This window comes from Capra hircus (genome assembly GCF_001704415.2).
Source record: "Capra hircus breed San Clemente chromosome X unlocalized genomic scaffold, ASM170441v1, whole genome shotgun sequence".
Classification (NCBI taxonomy): Eukaryota; Metazoa; Chordata; class Mammalia; order Artiodactyla; family Bovidae; genus Capra; species Capra hircus.
In genome coordinates, this window is record NW_017189516.1 from 26,741,093 (window position 1) to 26,760,514 (window position 19,422).

Consider the following 19,422-nt stretch of genomic DNA (forward strand, 5'->3'; position numbering starts at 1 on the left):
TTAAGTAAATTTGCAGGATATAAAATCAACAAACAGAATTGAGTTGTTTTTCTATACACTAACAATAAAAAACATTTGAAAAAGAAATAAAGAAAACTATCCCATTCACAACAGCCTCAGAAACAGCAAAATACTTAGGAATAAATTTGATCAAGCAAGTGAAAGACCTATATAAGGAAGACTACAGGAATTTGATGAATGTTATTCTATTACCAAATTCAAGCTCATTCTGCTTGCCACAAGACAGGCCAATGAATTTGAGGGGTTGAGGCAAGGAATAGAGCTGACAACGAAGATAGCAAGCTAGAACCTCAAAATAACCATTTTGTCAGGGCCTAGTTGCCAGATTCTTTTATGGATCAGAGATGTGGGGGGGGTGGGGGGTGGTGAGGAAACAAAGTAAAAACTATTCAGTCCTTGCAAAGGTCCCCTAGAATGGCAAGCCTCAGACAGAGGAAGGTGTTAGTTCCTTACAGTCATTCAGAGGCGGGCTGCTCAGCTTATCTCCCTCAGAGAGGCCATTATGTATGTTTATTATAACAAAAAGGGGTTAAAGTCACAGAAGCAGAACCAGTGTAAATTTAAAACTAACCCTTCCTGGTTACAACTATATGTTCATGAATCAGAAGAACTGATATTGTTAAAATGTCCATACTGCTCAAAGCCATCTATAGAATCAATGCAATCTCTATAAAAATTCCAATGGCATTTTTCACAGAAATAGAAAAACAACTCCCAAATTTGTATGGAACCACAAAAAGACTAAATAACCAAAAGAGAGAAGAGGCAAGCTGGAGGTATTACCCCTGATTTCAAAGTATACTGTGCGTACTAAGTCATGTCCAACTCTGTGCAACCCTGTGACTATAGTTTGCCAGGCTCCTCTGTCCATGAGATTCTCCAGGCAAAGCTACTGGAGTGGGTGGTCACACCCTCCTCTGGGGATCTTCCTGACCCAAGGATCGAACCCTAGTCTCTTATGTCTCCTGGACTCGCAGATAGGTTCTTTAACACTAGCACCACCATTAAAACAGTATGTTATCGGCATAAAAACAAGTACAGATGTCAATGAAACAAAATAGAAAGCCCAGAAATAACCACCCACATATCAGGTGAACTAATATTTGACAAGGGAGCCAAGAATGAGGAAAAACTAATCTCTATAGTAAATGGTGTCAGAAAATGGACTATAACCACATGCAGAAAAATAAAATTGGGCCCCTTTTTCATTTTTTCACAAAAATTATCTTGAAACAGATTAAAGACTTGACCAGGCCTGATACCATAAAAATCGTAAAAGAAAACAGGAAAAAATCTCCCTGACATTGGTCTTAGCAATGATTTCTGGACATGATACCAAAAGCACAAGTAACAAAAGCAAATAATCAACCAATGGGACTGTCAACATAAAAAGCTTCTGCACAGCAAAAGCTTCGCTCAACAAAATGAAAAGGAAACCTACAGAATGAGAGAAAATATTTGTAAAATCACATACGAGATAATGGGTTAGTATCCAAAGTTTATAAAGAATTCATACAATTCAGTAACAACAACAACAAAAAATGAACAATCCATTTTTTTAAATGGTCAGAGGAACTAAGTAAATGTTTTTCCAAAGAAGACATCCAAATGGCCGACAGATGCATGTGCAACATCACTAATTATCAGGGAAATGGCAAATCAAAACACAGTGAGATACTACCCCACACCTGTTAGAATGGCTATCATCAAGATTGATGTAACAAATGTTGGTGAGGATGTGGAAAAAAGGGAATCCTTGTGCACTGTTGGTGAGAATGTAAATTGGTACAGCCACTATGGAAAATGGTAAAGAGCTTCCTTAAAATTTTTTTTAAAGAGTTGCTATATGATTCAACAATTCCATTTAGGGGTATAAATACAAAAGAAATGAAAAACAGGATGTTGAAAAGATATCTGTACCCTCATATTTATCACAGCATTACTCACAATAGCTAAGCTATAGAAACAACCTGTCTAGTAATGGATGAATGGATAAAAGAAATTGTGAATGGATGAATGGACAAAAACGTGCAATGCATACAAATATTTACATATATTAAAAGATATATTTACAAAATGGAATCTTATTCCGCCATGAGAAAGAAGGAAATCCTGCCATTTGTGACAACATAGTTGGAACTTGAGGGCATTACGTTAAATGAAATAAGTCAAACAGAGAAAAATACTGTATGATATCACTTATATTTGGAATTTAAAAAGTGAAACTCATAAAAACAGAGAGTAGAATGGTGGTTACTGGGGACTTGAGGGTAGGGGAATTGGGGAAATGTGTAGGAGTACAAACTTACAATTAGTAGATAAATAAGTTCCGGAGAGCTAATGCACAGCATAGTGATTATAGTCAGCAATATTGTATTATAAACTATAAAATTGCTTACAGACTTGATCCTAATTGTTTCACCACAAAAAAAGAAATTGATTATAACTATGTGATGGGATAGAGGTGTTACCTAATGTGACGGTGGTAATCATATTGCAATATATAAATCATTAAATCAACACACTGTATATCTTAAATTTACACAATGTCATAATTCAGTTATATCTCAATTAAAAAATAAGAGTAATGGCAGCCAACATATCCTTAAGAGCTTAATGTCAACAGGGTACTCTAAATGCTTTCATATATAATTAACTTTTATAACAATAATTCAATGAAGTAGTCAAGATTCTTCTCACTATTTTACATATGAAGATATAGACTTAGAAAGATCAGTGACTTGCTGGAGGCCTCCTAACTAGTAAGTAAAGCATAAAGGTATTTTATCTTAAACCTTGTACTGACTGCTAAACATGGAAAGACAAATACTGTATCATCTCATTTACATGTTGAATCTACAAAAACCGAGCTCGTAGATTCAGAGAACAGCTTGGTGGTCACCAGAGGTGCACAGTGGTGGTGGTGGGGAAGTGGGTGAATATGGTCAAAAGGTGCAAATTTCCAATTATAAGATGAATAAATTCTGGGAATGTAAAGTACAGCCTGGTGACTATACTTAACAATACTGTATTGTGTAGTTGAAAGTTAAGAGAGTATATTTTAAAAGTCCTGACTGCAAAAAAAAAAAAAAAAATTGTGAAAATGTAAGGGGATGGACGGGCTTCCCTGGCAGCTCAGACAGTAAAGAACTTGCCTGCAATGCAGGACACCTGGGTTCAATCCCTGGGTCAGGAAGATCCCCTGGAGAAGGGAATGGCAAACCACTCCAGTATTCTTACCTGAAGAATTCCATGGACAGAGGAGCCTGGTGGGCTATAGTTCATGCAGTCGAGAAGAGTCAGACATGACTTAGCGACTAACACTTTCACTTGACTTCAAGGTGATGGATGTGATGATCATGTAATAGTATATATGTATACCAAAGCATCACATTGTATACCTTAAACTACACAGTGTTATATGTTAATTATATTTCAGCAAAGCTGTGAATAAATAATGTAATAAAATTACATTACTGGAATAAAAAAGTGACATGTAGCAGTACATACAATAAGAATACATGAAATAAAATTATTCTTAATAACCATAAAAATAGAATGCTGAATCTCATAAAGTCAAATTGCTCTGAGACTGAAAAAGTATGTGAAAGACAAATAGGAAGTTTCTAAGAATTTAGGGAAAATTCAAATTTTCAATTCAAGCCTGCTACAGTGAAATTTATGCTTCCTTCGGTTGCCCATTGAGAAAACTGCATTCTTCTTGCTTCAGCAAGGCTTATGATTTAAGGAAAGAGAAGGGAGCAAGTACTTGCTGAGAGCTTCTTGCTTCCCTGGAAGGTTGCACACACTCCCTCCCTTGTGAGGTAGACCTCACAAATATGAGTATTATTATTATTAAATAATAATATTGTTATTAAACAATAATCAACATATTATTGTTTCTGATTTACAGAGAGTCACTCAGGCTGAGAGAAGCTCAGTGGTGGGTCCCAATACCAATATTAGATAGGAAGACACGCTTCAGACCTCATCCATCTAGTTCCAAAGGCCACTGTGTTCTACTTGCTTGGTCAAGTCTGTAGTTTCTTTCCTCCAAGAGAAAAACTTCACTTACAGATATATTTACTACCAACTTTCTACCCTTCCTCCTGTCTTTCAATGGTTCCCACAGTCTCCTTCTCATCCCCTCTCATTTTCTATGCCCCTTCTGTCCATATACTTTGCCTGAGGTAGTAACAACACATCAATTTTCTCTGAAAGAAAGACCTCTGTATTAGTTTTAAATGTGGGAGCATGATAGGAGGCAAAGAAGAAAATCTCAGCAATCAAGATTTGGCAGGTGAGGGGAGGAATGGAAATCCAGTGTTTTCTGGCAAGTATTCTTCACAACCACATGTGCAGATGACAAAACTGTTGCAGCAAGTGAGACTCTGCTCAGAGAAATTAAGAAAGGGGTTTAGAAAACTCTATCCTCAACCATATAGAATGGGAAAGACTAGAGATCTCTTCAAGAAAATGAGAGATACCAAGGGAACATTTCATGCAAAGATGGGCTCAAGAAACGACAGAAATAGTATGGACCTAACAGAAGCAGAAGATATTAAGAAAGGTGGCCAAGAATACACAGAAGAACTGTACAAAAAAGATTTTCACCACCCGGATAATCACGAAGGTGTGATCACTCACACTCACCTAGAACCGGACATCCTGGAATGTGAAATCAAGTGGGCCTTAGGAAGCATCACTATGAACAAAGCTAGTGGAGGTGATGGAATTCCAGTTGAGCTATTTCAAATCCTGAAAGATGACGCCGTGAATGTGCTGCACTCAATATGCCAGCAAATTTGGAAAACTCAGCAGTGGCCACAGGACTGGAAAAGGTCAGTTTTCATTCCAGCCCCAAAGAAAGGCAATGCAAAAGAATGCTCAAACTACCGCACAATTGCACTCATCTCACATGCTAGTAAAATAATGATCAAAATTCTCCAAGCCAGGCTTCAGCAATATATGAACTGTGAACTTCCTGATGTTCAAGCTGGTTTTAAAAAAGGCAGACGAAGCAGAGATCAAATTGCCAACATCTGTTGGATCATGGAAAAAGCAAGAGAGTTCCAGAAAAACATCTCTTTCTGCTTTATTGACTATACCAAAGCCTTTGACTGTGCGGATCACAATAAACTGTGGAAAATTCTGAAAGAGATGAGAATACCAGACCACCTGACCTGCCTCTTGAGAAACCTATATTCACGTCAGGAAGCAACACTTAGAACTGGACATGGAACAACAGATTGGTTCCAAATAGGAAAAAGAGTATGTCAAGGCTGTATATTGTCAGCCTGTTTATTTAACTTCTCTGCAGAGTACATCATGAGAAACAATGGGCTGGAGGAAGCACAAGCTGGAATCAAGATTGCCGGGAGAAATATCAATAATCTCTGATATGCAGATGACACCACCCTTATGGCAGAAAGTGAAGAGGATCTAAAGAGGTTCTTGATGAAAGTGAAAGAGGAGAGTGAAAAGGTTGGCTTAAAGCTCAACATTCAGAAAAGTAAGATCATGGCATCCGGCCCCCTCACTTCATGGGAAATAGATGGGGAAACAGTGGCTGGCTTAATTTTTTGGGGCTCCAAAATCACTGCAGATGGTGACTGCAGCCATGAAATTAAAAGACGCTTACTCCTTGGAAGGAAAGTTATGGCCAACCTAGACAGCATATTAAAAAGCAGACATTACTTTGTCAACAAAGGTCTGTCTAGTCAAGGCTATGGTTTTTCCAGTAGTCATGTATGGATGTGAGAGTTGGACTGTGAAGAAAGCTGAGCACCGAAGAATTGATGCTTTTGAACTGTGGTGTTGGAGAAGACTCTTGAGAGTCCCATGGACTGCAAGGAGATCCAGCCTGTCCTTCCTAAAGGAGATCAGTCCTGGGTGTTCATTGGAGGGACAGATGTTGAAGCTGAAACTCCAATACTTTGGCCACCTGATGTGAAGAGCTGACTCATTTGAGAAGACCCTGATGCTGGGAAAGATTGAGGGCAGGAGAAGGGGATGACAGAGGATGAGATGGCTGGATGGCATCACCGACTCAATGGACATGGAGTGGACTCCGGGAGTTGGTGATGGACAGGGAGGCCTGGTGTGCTGCGGTTCATGGGGTTGCAAAGAGTCAGACACGACTGAGTGACTGAACTGAACTGATCTTCAACCAACCCTTTCCCCCTAGAAGTTTTCTTAAATGAATCCCTTGATGTGACAGTGAGGGAAAATGCATATTTTGGCTTATCTAAATACCACTGAAACACTAGAACACTCATAGCCAGGCCTTTCATACAGTGTTCCAAAATCACACACTACCTACCCCAGGAGGGCAGCCCTGTTTTCTCACCAGCTGATGCTAACTATCCTGAGGATACTGACCAGGGAATTCTTTTCAGAAATACACCTAAATTAAAGAGTGGTGAAAGAAGCTTGTCTTTCACTGAGTTCTGTGCAAGACCATGCTGAGATTTGAATGACTGTCTATAAAGATGTTGTTATTCAGTCACTCAGTAGTATCTGACTCTTTGTGACCCCATGGACTGCAGCATGCCAGGCTTCGCTATCCTTCACCATCTCCCACAGTTTGCTCAAACTCATGTCCATTGAATCGATGATGCCATCCAACCATCTCATCCTCTGTCGCTGGGGTAGGGACAAATCAAGAATCCTTGAGCCGAAGGTGGAGGTGGGGTTAAACCAGAAAAATCTTGCCTGCTATTTCCTTCCAGCTATGTATCAAAGACATCTAGAGCCTTAAGTCAGTATCAAGGAGCAGTGACTGATTCATCAAACACACCTCTGTAGGCCAAGGACTGACCATTTTAAAGATTTCTTGTGCAAAATCTTTAATAGCAAGGGAGGCTAGCACCTAAGAACAAGCCAGCAGAGCTATCCATCAGGTAATGGAGGGCTTCTGTCTCTTGATGGGCCAGTAAAGGAATCTGTTGGAATATGCTTTGGAGAAGTGTTGCCATAGGCCAGTGCCAAGGCATCACACTGCATGAGCAGATGTCAGTCCTGCTCCACCTATACTTGGCAGTCCACTAACCAAAGCATGAGACACACCATGGAACCAGAGTGACACGTCCCTAGCACAGGGGTTTACCCTGCGTTTATGGCCCACTAGTGGCCCTTTGCAATTTGCATTACCTTGATGTAGTCCAGGTCAGCTGAAGTCAGAGCAAAGAATGATAAGAACTGGAAACTCTTAAGAACAAAAAATAGCTCAGTTGGTAAAGAATCCGTCTGCAATGCAGGAGACCCCGGTTTGATTCCTGGGTCAGGAAGATCTGCTGGAGAAGGGATAGACTACCCCTCCAGTATTTTGGGGCTTCCCTTAGGGTTCAGCTGGTAAAGAATCCACCTGCAATGCGGGAGACCTGAGTTCAATCCCTGGGTTGGGAAGATTCCCTGGAGAAGGGGAAAGGCTACCCACTCCAGTATTCTGGCCTGGAGAATTCCATGACTCTATAGTCCATGGGGTCACAAAAAGTCAGACACGACTGAGCGACTTTCACTTCACTTCACTTCAAGAACAAAAAAATAGGTTTCAGCTATATCAGGGTAGCCATAGGCACCTCTGCATCTGCTCCTTCACTAAGAGATATCCAGAGTGTTTTGCAAGGTTCTGACATAGGCGAGGGACTGCTTCTTTGAAACCACTATGACAAATGGCTAATAGGTCACATTGCTGCTGCTGCTGCTAAGTCACTTCAGTCGTGTCCTACTTTTTGCAACGCCGTAGACGGCAGCCCACCAGGCTCCCCCGTCCCTGGGATTCTCCAGGCAAGAACACTGGAGTGGGTTGCCATTTCCTTCTCCAATGCATGAAAGTGAAAATTGAAAGAGGAGCCTGGTAGGCTACAGTCCATGGGGTCAAAAAAAAAAAAAAAAAAAAAGAAAGTCGCTCAGTAGTGTCTAACTCTTCCTGACCCCATGGACTGCAGCTTACCAGGCTCTTCCGTCCATGGGATTTTCCAGGCAAGAGTACTGGAGTGGGGTGCCATCCCCTTCTCCGAATAGGTCACATTACATCTGAGTAAAAGTCTGGGTGTGCTGGAACTAGGGTATTTCCCCACAGTAATTCTGACCATGTCCCTACACTTACCATCAGTGATTATTATCTTTGGAGGCTGAGCCACAGGAAAAGGACAAAATGATGTTATGGCAAAATGGGAGAAACTCCTAGAAAGAATGCTACAATGACAATAGCCACGAAGAGGAGAAATGGCAGGGATAGACAGAGACAGACAACCTAAAGAGGAAAAGAAGACGGTCCACAGTTTCTTGGTCTGGGTAAAATCAGCCACCTCTGACCTTTAAAATCAGAGACATCACAATTGATGCAGCAAACTTCATTGTTGTCTTACTTTAAGAAACTGCCACAGTCATCCCAACCTTCAGCAACCACCCACAATGATCAGTCGGCAGTCATCCACATTGAGGCAAGATCCTTCACCAGCAAAAAGACTGACTTGTTGAAGGCTCAGATGATGGCTCGGAGAAGGCAATGACAACCCACTTCAGTATTCTTGCCTGGAAAATCCCATGGACAGAGGAGCCTGGTAGGCTGCAGTTCATGGGGTCACGATGAGTCAGACATGACTGAAGCGACTTAGCAGTAGCAGCAGATGATGGCTAGCATTTTCTTAGCAGTATTTTAAAGTATGTACATTGTTTTTAAGTATATAGCTCTTATACATTGAATAAGCTACAATATAGTATAAACATGACTTTTATATGCACTAGGAAACCAAAAAAAAAAAAATCAGAGGCATTGAACCCTCCACTCTGTGTATGATGGTGAACAACCAGTAGTAACTCAAACAGTAGTCAACCAGTAGTAAATCAAAGAATTTCTAAAGGAATAAGCATGCAATTTGAAGATATGTTAACTAGTCCCAATCTATATGTAAATTAATTTACTTAAATATCTTAAAGTTCCCATTTTGAGAAGCAGGCCTGAAATAAGAGTTCTTGTGTTAAGCGATTTTTTTTGGCAGAATGTTGTTAAGAGAAGGGGGTTGAAAGAAACAGAATAGAATGGGAGGTGGGGGAGCTGAGCCCGAATGTGGTGTCAGCTGGAGATTAGCTTCAGTCTGGTTTGCACAGGGAAGCACTGGAACAGTATTTTCCAGAAGTAAATCATTTCAGAATAATAGGCTTAAGTGAGGTAGCAAAGCTGCTTTGTTTTGGGATGACAAGCTGACCCATTGAGCTGACAAAACATGGGACACTCAGAGTAACTCTACAGGAAGGTGCTATCAGAATTCTGAGATTTCAAGTTATGAAATTAATACATCATACTTTTAAAAATAGATCATAAAATAAGAAGAGAATCTTGGTTGTAACAGGATTACCATTAGCTAAAGGAAATGCGATATCCACAGAAACAGATAGTCATCATGGAAACACAGAACCAAAAAAGATAAGTCAGGGTCGAAGCTGGCAATGTCCATTCAGCAGTGCTGAGAGAGAAAAGGTGCCCTGTCCTACGAACATAGCCAACTAGACCCCACAGCTGGTATATACCTGTGACGAAGATGGTTGCATTTAGCTATCAAATCTGATGATAGCAGTTATTAAAATCATCTAGCCACCTCCCCTCTCTCTGTTTCCTTGCCTAGGAGCAGCCTTCTTTCCACATAAGGGTTTCTTCAGGAGCTTCCATCCAGACAGAATTCATTTTCCAGCAGAAAAACACAATCCCCAGAATTCACATTATAAATTACATATCGGCATTCTAATCTGTGTGTCAGTCTCCTGTGACTTGGGTTAACAGTAGCCCCCCCAAATTTGTTCAACTCTAAATCCAGCCATATACTTCACTATGCTAAAAGCATTATTGAGGAGAAAAAGGAAAAGGGAGACAGGAAAATATTTAATTGGTTCATACAATTGTGGGAGTTGGCAAGTCTGAAATCTATAGAGCAGGCCAACATACTGGAAATTCTGGCAGGGTTTCTATGTTCCAGTCTTGAGGCAGAATTGTTTCTTCTCTAGGAAACCTCAGTGTTGCCCTTAAGACCTTCAACTGATTAGATGAGGCCCACCTACATTATCAAGCGTAACTTCCTTTACTTAAAGTCAACTGATTAGAAATGTTGATCACAGCTACAAAATACCTTCACAGCAACATTTAGACAACTGTTTGACCAAACAACTGGGCACCATAGTCTAGCCAAACTGACACAAAGTGAACCTTCACAATGACATATTCACTAAATTTTAATGACTGTTTTACAGACCATTAGGGACTGTGGCAAGAAGTGTGACAATCGCCATCAGTACCACCTTGCACTGAAGGTCCCTGTAAAGTGACAATGCAGCAGAGTAAAAGCCCAGTCACTAGTACTGTACCATGAAGACCCTGACCAGTTGGCTGGTTCCCTAAGGGATATTGCCAGACAGGAAATGCAAGGATGAGAATGCTGGGCATAGGAGGAAGAGGGGCAACAGAAGGCCAGCATTTGGGGAAGACCAGCCTAAAGAGAGAGGGCAAAGCACATTCCACTTTAAAGGCAGAAGCAGTGAGGTAAGTTTGTAGAAAAAGGCAGAGGTGCACATTGACTCCAGACAAAAGAAAAGAAGCTCAAAACTTACCCCTCTAAGACACTTCCCTACTTCGTCATATTGAAAGGGCCAGTCTTGGAAAATAACCTTAAATGTGTTACTCAATCAGTATACATTTCAAATTCCAGAACTCTGTTTTTCATATAGAAAATAGAATAATAGAAAAGAAGAAAATCATGTTCATCAGAGAAGATAAAGCGAAACTAGCCAAAGGGTTATGTCCCTGGAAATTTAAGTTTATTTTTTGACAGGATTGTATTTTTGTTTGAGGTTGGATTTTTGATGGAGTGTTTCTGATGTATGGGTGCAGGTGGGTTTAATCCCTTCAGCATTATTTCCCATTTTAAATCAGGAGCCCAGCCTTCCAGAGGCTTGGCATGGTCAGATCTACAGCTCCACTTGCTTCCCATTTCACTTTGAGCCAAGAATGGACTGTGGGGCCTGTCCCCTTTCAATATGAGTTCCATATTTGAATACTTAACCATAACTTGACTACAAGGGTAATGGAGCCCACCAGGCCTATTTTGAAATCTTCCAGGCAGGAAGTTCTGGGTTCACTTGCTTCCCACATCTCATAAGTTCATGAAGTCACAGTTCCCTGGGTCCACTGCCCCTGGGAGAAGGAAAGAGATAGTACTTAAATTGAGTTTGAAGTTGATGTTTTAAATTGAGAATAAACGGGGGTTTTGGGGAGAGGTGGAGGAAAGGGCCTTTTTTCCTAACACTTTATTTTGAATAGTTTTAAACAAACAGAAAAACTGAAAGAATGACACATTAAACACCCATATACTCACCACCTTGATGCTATGTTTGCTTTATCTCATGTCTAACTTTCTATTTATCCCTGTATCATTTATCAATTCATCTTATTTTTTGGATGTAATTCAAAGTAAGCGGCAAACATCAGTATGCATTACTCCTGAACACTCCACCATGCATAACATTAACTAGATTGAACTGAGTTTTAGCAATCAGAAGAAACAAGAAAGCTTTGGAATTCACCCAAGGTATCATTAAGGGATGCAAAAGATACTCAATAGAGCATGGTTGAAGGCAATGATTGTAGAAAAGTAAAATCCCTGGGAAGAAAAGCTTAAATATAAGTATAGTTTATGATGTTATTTGTTTCTTCCTTTGAAGAACATTCCTTTAATGTTTATCTGTAGTCATTATATGCAAGTATCTCAGTACTGCACTGGTGTTTCACTGGTATAATGTGGATATTCATCAAGATTTTTATTTGTTTTATGGTAAGTTTTCATTATTAAAGTTTATTTCTACCATGAATTTATTCAGTAGCAATATATGTAGACTCATTGTCCAGGCAAACAGATGTATAATACCTGTATGAATGTATGTATATATACATGCATATTCTGTATATGTATGTGTATATACTTCAGTTCAGTTCAGTTGCTCAGTCATGTCCGACTCTGCAACCCCCATGAATTGCAGCACACCAGGAAATGGCAACCCACTCCAGTGTTCTTGCCTGGAGAATCCCAGGGATGGGGGAGCCTGGTGGGCTGCCGTCTATGGGGTCATACAGAGTCGGACAGGACTGAAGCGACTTAGCAGCAGCAGCAGCAGCAGCAGCAGGCCTCCCTGTCCATCACCAACTCCCGGAGTTCACTCAAACTCATGTCCATTGGGTCGGTGATATACTTAGACATTAATTTAAGGTAATCTAGCCCCCAAAATAATGGCTGGGCACTAAATATCTTAAATTAAAGCAATTTCCTCCCTATGACTCCCAAATAATATATGCCTTTTATGCTTTGCATTCTTTTACTTTAAACCTATTTCCTTTCTTCCTTTTGTTCATTCCACATTACATACTTTATGGAAGATAGCCACTAATCACTTTAAACTATAAAATTTGCTTTGTGCTAAAATATCTCACAAGTTTGACAAATGGCAAGTAAAAATCAATTTTATCTTGTTGATCAAAGACAAATAACATATCTCTTTTTAATTGTCAGCAGTCTTGAATTCAGATTCTTTTAAAAGTTATCAAGAAGCCATTTGTTTCAAGAGGTAGCTTTAATCAAGGTAAAAGTAGTCCTTGTGCTAAGTTACTTCAGTCGTGTCCGACTCTTTGTGACCCCATGGACTGTAGCCCACCAGGCTCCTCTGTCCATGGAATTCTCCATGCAGGAATACTGGAGTGGGTTGCCATCCTTCTCCCTTTGCTCCAGTAATAATTATTAGTACTATCTATTTGCGTGTGTGCTCAGTCACTTAGTCATGTCCAACTCTTTGCTACCCCATGAACTGTAGCCTGCCAGGCTGCTGTGTACATAGGATTTTCCAGGCAAGAATACCGGAATGGGTTGCTATTTCCTTTTCCAGGGATTGAACCCCAGTCCCTTGCACTGCAGGCAAATTCTTTACCAACTGAGCCACCAGGGAACTGCCCTCACTATCAACTTTGTGTCTACTAAAAACATGTACTACACTGAGTTGCTTACTATGTGCCAGATACTGTGCCAGGTGCTGGAGTGAATAAGATGGACTCATAAAGCTGAAAATCTAGTATGGGATTATTTGAATTACTGTTCAAATAATTGAGACAAATATTAACAAAAATGGGGAGAAGTATTTTGAGTGGATAAAACAGGGAAAGCCCTTACCTAGTTTGGGAGAATGGTGCAGGGTAGGGAGTGATCAAGGCTTTCTTAAGGAAATGATATTTTATCTGACACTTGACAGATGAATAGGAGTGATCCAGGCAGGAAAAGAGAGAACGAGCATTGTTTTTTTTAATGTTTCTTTATTTATTTGGTTGTGCCAGATCTCAGTTGCAGCACATAACAACTTTGTTGTGGTATGTGGGTAATTTTTTTTTTAAGTTGCGGTATAAGGGATCTTTACTGGCAGCATGTGAACTGGTAATTACAGCATGTGGGATCTAGTTCCCTGACCAGGGATTGAACCCAGTACCCCTGCAATGGAAGCTCAGAGTCTTAGCCACTGGACCACCAGGGAAATCCCGAGAAAGAGCATTCTATGCAAAGAAAACAGTATACGGTGTCACCTACAAAAGAACGAGTTCTGCTCCAAGAGCATGTTTATAAGTCTAATTTGTTTATAAATCCAACAAAGTTAGCCTAGGTACCCAGCTAACACAATCAGCTATATGGTACTGTACTATAAAAAGTTTATAATACTTTTCACACAAATAATACATAAAAAAACAAGCAAACCTAAACACAAAAAATAAAACATTTTTAATCTTACAGTACAGTACCGAAAGAGTCAACTCCTAGGCAGGTTGATCAGAAGTCCCAGGATCCCCAAGGAGAGAAGGGTCTGGAATACTCAGGGAGGAGGAAAGGACAAACTTTTTTTTTTCCTCTACATTCCTTAGTCTTAGTCACATAAAATGTTTTTATCTTTAAGCCTGAAACTGATGATTACACAACAAACAACTAAGTTTAAACTCTGTACTAAGGGTTATATAACAACAATGTATCCTGCTTGAGGACAATTTCTCCTTCCTGAAAACCTTCTGGCTAATCCTGTTATCTTAAAATGTAAATTATAGGAGTGGGTCTAGTAAGATCTTTACAACCTCCAGACATTCTTTTGATTCATTGTAATAACTAATTAAAAGGTATATAACTCCATTGCTAACACTAGCAAGGGGGTACTCTTTTTGCCCTCTTCTGATGTCTTTGTCAGAAGCTTTCTCTATCCCTTTTATACTTTAATAAAACTTTATTACACAAAAGCTCTGAGCAATCAAGCCTCATCTCTGGCCCCAGATTGAATTCTTCTCTTCTGGAGGCCAAGAATCCTGGCGTCTTTCATGGTCCAGCAACAACCTTTCAGTACCTTGAAAAGTACAGTAGTATGGTACAGTAGCTGGCACACTGAGGCTGGCATCTAATGAACAGGCAAGAAGAGAGAAGGGAGAAGGAGAGAAGGTGGGAAATGGTAGAGCTGAAGGATGGTCAACAACAGGAGATGGAGGGTAAGCTACAATTTCACTCATGCCTGACGCTGATGACACAGGTTCTGGTTCCTTGCTGAATTCAACTCTATCTACCCTCTTGAAAAAATGATCCACTGATGTCTGGGTAGTAGCTCTACTTTTTTTTTTTTTTTCCTCATCATAATAGCACTGGATTTTATCTGAACAGCTGCTACAACCTTCATGTACCATTCTGCATTCAGATCCTGTGCCTCAAAAACTAACTCTGCTAGACTTCCCTGATGCTCCAGTGGTTAAGAATCCACCTGCCAATGCAGGAAACATGGGTTCAATCCCTGGTCTGGGAAGATTCCACATGCCACATGGGTCAACTACTGAGCCCATGTGCTGCAACTACTGAAGCCTGTGCCCTGGAGCCCGCACTTGGCAACAAGAGAAACTGCCACAATGAGAAGCCTATGTGCTAAGTTGCTTCAGTCGTGTTTGATTCTGTGCGACCCCATGAACTGTAACCCCCCTGGCTCCTCTATCTATGGCATTCTCCAAGCAAGAATACTGGAGTGGGTTGCCATACCTTTCTCCAGGGGATCTTTCTGACCCAGGCAGATGGGTTCTTTACCACTAGTGCCACCAATGAGAACCCTACACACTACAACTAGAGAATAGCCCCTTCCTGTGCGCAACAAAGACCCAGCACAGCCAAAGATAAATATACAAATATTGTTTTCAAAACCTATTATTCTCTGTCTCTGGACTGCTTATTAAAAATGAAAAAAAAAAACTAACAGTGCCTCCTCAAATATAAAATCCTCTTGTCATTTCTTGTGTTATGAATCCCTTCCGTTCTTTGGTTACTTCTTTCTCTTATCTCCCTTCATCCTTTCTCTGTGCCTCTGATTCCATCAGGTCTTCATTAGTAAGCTCCATGTTCACATCTTTGAAAGCTCAAAACTTGAAGGTTTACATATAGGGGAGTTATGTATTTTAAAAATGCTTTTTTAACTTAACTAAAATTTAGACAATATTCTTGGAGATTTGGAGCCTTAGGATACAAAAGGAAGCTAGAGAAACAAGCAGGAGCTGGTTTGCACAGAGTCTTGTGGGCAACGTTGAGAATTTTCATATTCACTCATTCATTGATGGCCAGCCACAGAAGGGTTTTAAATAAAATTAGGAATTGCTTTGACCAGATTTGTGTTCTTAGATGATCACTCTAGCTATCATGTGGAAGATGGTGCTTTCATTAGATTATACTTTTGGCTAAGTATAACACAGACTCAAAATAACAATGGCATAAGTAAGGTGAAGTGTGAGCTGGAATTGCATGTTGCTCCTAAAAATCTTTAGGAACCCAGGCTCCATCTATCTTCTTCTTCTATCATCCCTACATTATTGCCCTTACCAGCAATGTCCAAGTTTGTTCTGCACCAAAGCTACATCTCAACCAACAAGAAGGGCACCTGGAAATTCTATATGTCACTGCCATTTTGTTTCTTTAGCAAGAACCTAGTCCAATGGCCACATCCAGCTCAAGGGAGTTTGGGAAAGTGAATTTTTTTCCCTTAGATAGCTCCATGACCAGATAAGAAGTCTATTACTTTAGAAGGAAAAGAGTGGATATTGGAAGACAACTGGCGGTTTTTGCCACTGATGAATTAGAGATGGTCAAGAGAGGAAACAGGGTGACTAGTACAGAAGCAACTGCAAAAGTCCAGGTGGGAAATGATGATGAGTTGGTCTAGCATAGTAAAGTAGAGACAGAAAGAAATGAAGGGATCTAGAAAATGTGTAGGAGTATAAAGTCAATAGCTTCCCTGGTGGCTCAGATAGTAAAGAATCTGCCAACAATGCAGAAAACCTGGGTTCAGTCCCTGGATCGGGATGATCCCTTGGGGAAGAGAATGGCTACCCACTCCAGTATTCTTGCCTGGAGAATTCCATGGACAGAGGAGCAAGGTAGGCGACAGTCCATGAGGTCACAAAGAGTTGAACGTGACTGAAGTGACAGCAGCAGCAGCATAGAATCAATAGGACTTAGGTATAAGAGTTAAAGGAGAAGGAACTGTAAAGGATAACATTCAAGTTTCTAAAATAAACAACCAGGAAAATGATGGCATCGTTAAGTGAGATGGGAAAGGCTGAAAATCTATAGATTTGTGTAGGACAATCATAAATTCAGTTTTGAGATTCTTTTTTTGTTAATTTAAATTTATTTTAATTGAAGGCTAATAGGTATTCAAGTATAAATATTGCCTCAGCCAGGAGCTGGAAAACTGTGACCTATAGGACAAATTTGGCTCACTGTGTGTTTTTTTAAAAAAATTACAATTTTATTGTGATAAAATAAAGGTAACAAAATTTACCATTTTATCCATCTTTAAATATACAATTTATTGGCATTAATTACATTCACTATGTCATGCAAACATTTCCACTCTCTATTTCCAAAGCCTTTTCATTACCCCAACAGAAACTCTGCACGTACTAAGTTGCTTCAGTCATATTCAACTCTTGTGACCCTATGGACTGTAGACTGCCAGGCTCCTCTGCCCATAGGATTCTCCAGGCATGAGTACTGAAGTGGGTTGTCATGCTCTTCTCCAGGGAATCTTCACAGCTTATGTCTCCTACATTGGTACGTGGATTCTTTACTACTAGCGCCATCTGGGAAGCAACAGAAACTCTGTAACCATTAAAAAATAGCTCCCCATTCCCCTTTCCCCTCAGCCCCTGGTAACTTCTAATCTACTTTCTATCTCCATAAACTTGCCTATTCTACATATTTCAAATAATTGGAACCATGCAATATTTGTCCTTTTGTGTCTGGTTTATTTCACTTAGCATAATGTTTTCAAGGCTCACCCATGTTGTAGTGTGTATCAGAACTTCATTCTCTTGTAGCATGGAGCCCTCCAAGAGCAATGTAAAACGGACTTAAAAAGTGATAATTCTGCAAACCAGCAAATAAGTGAAACTGGAAAAGAATGTAGAGCATAGGAGAGAAGAAATAAATTCTGAATTTGAGCAATTTAAACTATTTGCATAGAATAATCAAGGGGCTATTAAGCAGGTACAAAATGAAGGGGTGGATATTTTAACAACACTAAATGAAAACTCCATAACATTGTCAGATCATGTTTCCACATAAAACATTTACTGAGGGAGGGAGAGGGCAAGTTTGTGCAGTCAGAACTGGGACTCCTGATACATGTTATGAATATCCCATCACAGGCATTGAAACTGGAAATACCCTGACATCTTCTCATTTCGATTAAAGAAATACGGATTCAGTATTCTTCACAATATTCTGGCTTGGGCAAAATTATCAAACCATTACAAGTAGATGTGATATTAGATCTTGAAATTACTTACCCTAGGCTTATTGTCTCTGAGGATAGAAAAAGTATGCAACAGGGAAAGAAAAAAGACAAAATCTTTGTTATAACTTAAGGAGATTTCATCTCTGCCCTGCTATCCTGGGTTCTAAGAGATTTAATTATGGCAGGCATTACTGGAAAGTAGAAGTGGAAAACAAAACTAAATGGGCATTGAGTGTGTGTTAAGATAGTCTTCCTAGGAACGGGTGGAATCAGCCAGTTCAAGATAGATTCCAGGCAGCTGGGAGATATGTTGACAGCACTTAAGGTGCAATGAATCCTAAGACAGCCAGCTTCTGCCAGTAATAAGACCCAGCAAAATAGGCATTTTTCTGTGTCAGGGGACTTTCAACTTTAAGGGATCCGATATGTTACTCTCTTCTCTTATGTGCAATTTCTCAAGGACTCTCTATTCCTTATCAGTTCCTGGAAAACAGGAACGAGCAGAGCTGCACGCAGTTCTCAGGAATGAGATCATGAGAAAGGGCACCTGTTTGGATTCCTTTCAGTGACTCCCTTCAGTGACCTTTTACTTAAAGGTAATCTATTCCATTTTGCCCCTCTTACTCAGGATATGGAATACTTTCTGGCCCTTTAAAGATTGTTATTTGCTTGGCTTTGTTTTTGCTCCATTTTTTTACTGCCTAAAGCTGTCTTGTATGAAGATATATAAACGTGCATTTCTGCAAATAATGCACCCTTGTTTCACTCTAGACTTGGGTCCCCTGCGTCCCTCTTCTTGTCGACTCCAGTCCCCAGGTCCCAGTCTACAAAGACTGTGACAATTCTGGACTGAGTTGAGTGTGGTTTCCATTTTATAATATGAATGATAGAACTCTTCTCTATACTTTTAATGATTCTTTATAGAAGCCATTTGGCCCTATTTCTATACTAGACCAGATCCTGAATCTCTTAAAATCTCTTCAGTAACAGATTATGAAGGATGAAGCACATGGGGATAATTTTATTTCAGCTTTTAGGGCTAATCTTAGTAAATTTTGTCTTGATAATTCTGGATTTTTAAAATTTTCTGCTGCTGAAAATCAGGATGGATTTTTCTTCCTCGTTTTCAGAAACTATATAAATAGGGTAGCAATGCCAATTGCAAAGTTGTCACCAGCATCAGTTGTCAAGTGCTTTGAATTTCTTTTTTTAATAAAGACCTTATTTTTATTTGTTTAGTTTAATTTTTTATTTTAACTGGAGGATAATTACTTTACAATATTGTGATGGGTTTTGCCATATATCAACATGAATTGGACATAGGTATACAAGTGCCTCCCCCATCCTGAAACCCCACTCCCACCCTATCCCTCCAGGTTGTCACAGAGCACTGGCTTTGGGTGCCCTGCATCATACATAAAACTCCCACTGGCTATCTATTTTATATATGGTAATATATATGTTTCAATGCTATTCTCTCAAATCACCCCACCTTCTCCTCCCACTGAGTACAAAAGTCTGTTCTTTATGTCTCTTTCTCCTTTGCTGCCCTACACATAGGATTGTCGG

At 39.9% G+C, this 19,422-nt stretch overlaps 1 pseudogene; it reads left to right on the plus strand.

Moving 5' to 3' along the window:
• Window positions 1–10,445: 10,445 nt before the first annotated feature.
• Window positions 10,446–18,857, plus strand: LOC102178992 (annotated as a pseudogene).
• Window positions 18,858–19,422: the final 565 nt, after the last annotated feature.